The 5,528-nt window shown below is 39.0% G+C and overlaps 1 long non-coding RNA gene across 1 annotated transcript; it reads left to right on the top strand.

The window, feature by feature from the left end:
- The first annotated feature begins 3,612 nt into the window (after positions 1 to 3,612).
- Positions 3,613 to 5,212, top strand: LOC103354656 (uncharacterized). Its single transcript, XR_520054.1, has 3 exons — positions 3,613 to 3,692; positions 4,909 to 5,026; positions 5,158 to 5,212. It is a non-coding gene; the product is annotated as an uncharacterized LOC103354656 (long non-coding RNA).
- Positions 5,213 to 5,528: the final 316 nt, after the last annotated feature.

Below are 5,528 nucleotides of genomic sequence, written 5' to 3'. Positions count from 1 at the left end.
ACAGACTGAGGACGATGTGTTTGAGGATCATAGAAACATCTTGTCACCTTCAGCTGCAGGACGAAGCGCTGTGAGGTGTCATGAAGCAGTTTGAAGTCTTCTGTGAGTTGTGGAGTTGATCATTGTTGCTTTTCCATCAGGTGTAAGCTGATCTGCAGACCTGAAATAAACCAAATGGACGTTGAGTTGCTTCCTCGGAGAAAAACAGTGTTTTATATTTGGGATAACGTCGCCATCGCCCTGCATGTGGACAAACAGGTATCTTCACTGCTTATTCTCTGCAGACAGCTGCAGCCTCTAATGTTAAAGAAGGAAACCGATGAACTGTTTCCTCCAACATCATGTCATTAGATCATTAATGATTTTGTTTTGTTCTTTTTCATTTTCAGGTGCTGAAGTTTGATGCTGATCAACTGAGAAAGAACCTCAAGTTCTGCCCTCGAGGCGCAGCAGCAATCGGGACTTTCGATAATTTCAAGGAAGCTGAAAACCAGGTTAAGCGCTTGTGGCCGGACTGTGACTCCCCACTGGAGAAAGACTGTCCACTCACGCAGCGTTTCATAGGTATCACAGCTGCAACTCACTGAGTCGAACTGACTTCCCGATCAGCAGCTTTCCTTTGACCAGGCTGCAATGAAAACACGATCCTGCAGTGTTGGTATCTGGTCAATGGTCTGGCGTCGTGTAATAGTCTGCATGTGGTTTTTATTGTCGTATTGTATTGTATTGTATTGTATTATATAGTATTGTATGAGTTGCATGTGGACCAATTCCTGCCCCGGGTGTGTTTGCTCAGGTGATTATCTACTCGCATCTCACACACAGGCCCTGCTCACGCTCACCTGGGGAAGAAGAAAGGAAAAGAGACAGGAGGGGGAAAGGAGAGACAGCTGCTAAGCAGAGCTAGAAGCGATTGGCATGACGCGATCAGCATGTATCTGCACTGAGTAACCATGACAACAGACATGTAGACGTCAACAAGCAAACAGCTAATTTATTACTGAAATGATTTAGGATGATCACATTCGCTGAGCAGCTTGCTAATCTGAAATTTTATGATCATTACAGTATTTACAGTAATTTTGGATATTTTTTGAGTCCTTCTTGGAGAATTTTTACTCATTTTGGGAAAATGTTTGAGCCATTTCGAGTCATTTTGTAAAAATATTTTGGGTCAATACAGGCAATTTTTGATTTGTTTCGGACAGTTGAAGTCATTTATATACATTTTGAGTAATTTTGTGACATTTTTTTGTCATTTAGGACGTAGTCTTATTGGACAGGTTATGAGTTATTTAAAAAACAAACAAAAAAACAACAACCTGTGAGTCAGTTTTAGAAAGTTATGAGTCACTTGGACACATTTTAAATTATTTTTTGAACATCTTTGAATCATATTGGACTAATTTTAGGTCATTTTTGGAAGATTTTAGATATTTTTTTGTTATGTCAGACAAAGCTTTTGCCACTTTAGACTAATTTTGATTTGTTTAAGACTACATTTGATTCATGTTAAATAATTTTTTAGTAATTGTGAAAGAGTTTTTGTCGGTTTGGACAGTGTTCAAGCCATTTCACAAAATGTTTTTGGGTCAGTCTGGACAAATCAAGTCATTTGGAACAATCTTTGAGTCATTTCAGTCCAGTTTTCAGTCATGTTGGACAAGTGTTCAATCATTTTTAAACTAATGGTCAATCAGTTTGCACAACTTCTTTTATCGGTTTGGACACATTTCTAGTCATGACAACTTTTGAGTCAGTTTGAAAATAGTATTTGACTCATTTTAATAAGCTTTGAGTTATTTTGGAAGTAGTTATTTGAGTTACTTTGGACAAATGTTGAGTCATTTTAGCTGAATTTTGAGTCACGTTATACGTTTGAAGTCCTTTCGGACAAGTGTTGATTCATTTTGTACAAGGTTTTGTCATGTTTAATATCTTTTGGGGTGAGAATAGAGTCATTTTGGACAAATATTTCAATAATTTGACATTTTTTCCCTTTTTCACATCTTCGTTTTTTTTCTTTTAACAGTATATTTGATGTTGTGTGTCTCTATGTTCCAGTGCCAGCCCACAGACTGGTTCTTGTTGGGAGGACTGGATCAGGGAAGAGCTCCAGTGGAAACATCATACTGAGAAGAGACACCTTCAGTGCTGGTGGTGCTGCTGTGAAGCCACCTTTTCCCAGTATTGGTAAAACCTTTGTGTGCATGGAAAGAAGTTGTTGATTCCACACTTCATAGAATTTTAGGTTTTGTTATTTATGATTGGTGTCATTCTGACTGGGTCATTCAGCACAGAAGACATAACTGAGTTCTTCATGGTTCTTTTTCGGTAGAGGCGCAGGAGGCCCACAGTGAGTGAAAATGTAACAGGAGAAAAAAACAAAACAAAACATATATATTTGGGGTTTTTTTTGTTTGTTTTTTTTCTTCTGTTACATTTTCACTCACTGTATATATATATATGTAGAGAGAATTAAACAAAATTTTACTTAATTCTGCATTAAAAGAGTTGAGATGAAAACCTCCGCCACGGCCCTGCCTGGTACTTTCCTGTCCCTCTTTTCCTCTCCCTCCCTCTCTCTCTCTCTCCCTGTCAGTTCCCAGGCGGCAGTCATCAGGAAAAATCAGAGGCAGCTGCATCACCTGGGTCTCATCGCCACGCGCAATAAAACCCTTCTCATCCCTCCACTCTCCGCCAGATCGTAGACTCTGTTATTACAGTCAGTCCATCCGGCTCATTTTGCAGTTTAATCCTTGCCTTGCTATGACACTAACTCTGCTCTGCTCTGCCTGCAGTTCTTCGCCAGTTGTCGTCCCATTTCCTGCGTGCCTGTCTGCGAGCTCCAGCCGTTGCTGCCATCCACCGTGCATCAGCAAAATCCCTTTGATTCCCCAGCTCAGGGCTGCACTCAAAAAAGTAGTTTGTTGAACTTACTTAATACAGTTATGTCAACAATTTCCACCTAACTCAGTTAAGTTAGAACTAATATTAAAATGGCAATAACTAACTTAAGTGTAAGCAAAATGACTGCATTAAGTGACTCCAACATTATCTGAACAACTCATACTTAGTTAATAAATTAGTGTCCAGCTAACTTAACAGACAAACTTTAATTTGACATAATACCATTTCCTTCACTTTAATTTAATGTGTTAATTAATACCAACATAAAGGTTTTTGATTGGACTGACTTTACTCACTTTTGTAAATATAACTCAAACGTATTTGGTAAGACCAACTAAACAATAACTTATAGTTCCTACATAACCTACTTAATTAAGGGTAGCAGCCACTGGATTTTGTTGTACTCAACTGCTTTTAATTATTCTAATGATACTGATTTTAAGTAGACTCACTAAACCCCATTATGTCAACAGTTTCCACACAGTGAAGTTAAGTGAATTCAAATCAAAAACCCTGTTTCTGTGAAAAATCCAATTTATTGCCAATAAAACAGACAACTGGTCAGCTGTCAGGGTTCAAAATAATGTCAGTCAACATCTTCCACCTTCATACATCGGTCTTAACAATGTTTAACCATGGTCCCAAAACAAAAAAAACTAAAATGGTACCATTCACTCAGTTGGCAATCTCTNTCCTCTGCTGACTGACGACCCGAACGCCGTCTGTGTTTACAAAGATGGCCGCTTCATCTGGAGGCCGTACGCCATAAGTGAGACACACGGGTAAGACCTACAAACAGATAAATGTAATGGGCTTTTTGAAATTGTACTCACATTGTACTGACAAATTCATCTGTGAGTTTATGATTATTGGGATTTAACAGATCAATGTGGAAGTCTCCACACATGAACACAGTTTTGTTGCCCTTTTTTTTGAAAACATGGCCTCCATCCACTCCTTGAAACTTTCAACACTTGATCCCGGTGACCTACATATACAGCTAATAATGATATTTTTATTCTTTCCATTGCAGATCTCAATTGTTATGCATTCTAATAGGTTTTCTACCACAGCTGTCACGTTATCCAACACCTTAAAGTCCAGCCTTTCATCCACATATATCACTTCATCTCCTCCACCTTTATTTTTTCTATTTTTGTACTTCAGTTCATAACTCTCCGCCTCAAAGTTTCCATGTTTATCCAGGTTTCCGATATTGCAATTATGTTACATGGGTGTGAAATTTTATGTAGATATTCCTTGATGTTATCGAGGTTTGCATACAGGCTTCTGCTGTTGAAGTGGATGATTGATAATTTGTCCTTTGACTTCGTGTTCTGCTTGGACTGTTCATCAGTGTAGCAGTGACACTTGCTGCTAAAGGCGGAGCAGAAATGATTGTCTGGGTCTATTTCATGATCCAAGTCCTTCAAATTGTATTCGTTGCGTTGAAATATTTTCAGTTCAGATTGGTCCTGTTCACTTATTCCCTGAGTTGTGTGTTTGTCGTCTTCAGATGCAGACTGAGTTCTGTCAGTGAGTGTCATGGTCGCACATGTTCTGGATCCTTTTTCCTTTTGAAAATCCTCTGTCTTTATGAAAAAGATATACTGTGTGAATATGACCTAACTTTTCTGAAAAACCCAAACCAGCTCTCCAGAAATGTTCTCACTTTGGGGAATTGTTGTCAGTTATTGAAAAATGTCAATTTTTTTTTTGAAAATGTTCTCACTTGTGAAAACAAAACAAAGCTACTAGAAAATTCCTCACTTTTCAAAAGCATTTTTTTTTTCAGATTTTTAAAATGCCATCACTTTTTGAAGTCTCTACACATTCTGAAAAATGTCCTCACACAGACACAGACTGAGGACGATGTGTTTGAGGATCATAGAAACATCTTGTCACCTTCAGCTGCAGGACGAAGCGCTGTGAGGTGTCATGAAGCAGTTTGAAGTCGTCTGTGAGTTGTGGAGTTGATCATTGTTGCTTTTCCATCAGGTGTAAGCTGATCTGCAGACCTGAAATAAACCAAATGGACGTTGAGTTGCTTCCTCGGAGAAAAACAATGTTTTATATTTGGGATAACGTCGCCATCGCCCTGCATGTGGACAAACAGGTATCTTCACTGCTTATTCTCTGCAGACAGCTGCAGCCTCTAATGTTAAAGAAGGAAACCGATGAACTGTTTCCTCCAACATCATGTCATTAGATCATTAATGATTTTGTTTTGTTCTTTTTCATTTTCAGGTGCTGAAGTTTGATGCTGATCAACTGAGAAAGAACCTCAAGTTCTGCCCTCGAGGCGCAGCAGCAATCGGGACTTTCGATAATTTCAAGGAAGCTGAAAACCAGGTTAAGCGCTTGTGGCCGGACTGTGACTCCCCACTGGAGAAAGACTGTCCACTCACGCAGCGTTTCATAGGTATCACAGCTGCAACTCACTGAGTCGAACTGACTTCACGATCAGCAGCTTTCCTTTGACCAGGCTGCAATGAAAACACGATCCTGCAGTGTTGGTATCTGGTCAATGGTCTGGCGTCGTGTAATAGTCTGCATGTGGTTTTTATTGTCGTATTGTATTGTATTGTATTGTATTATATAGTATTGTATGAGTTGCA

This window comes from Stegastes partitus, unplaced genomic scaffold (genome assembly GCF_000690725.1).
Source record: "Stegastes partitus isolate 25-593 unplaced genomic scaffold, Stegastes_partitus-1.0.2 Scaffold115, whole genome shotgun sequence".
Lineage (NCBI taxonomy): Eukaryota > Metazoa > Chordata > Actinopteri > Pomacentridae > Stegastes > Stegastes partitus.
The sequence above is the reverse complement of the archived record's forward strand: the minus strand, read 5'-3'. Positions and strand labels throughout refer to the sequence as shown.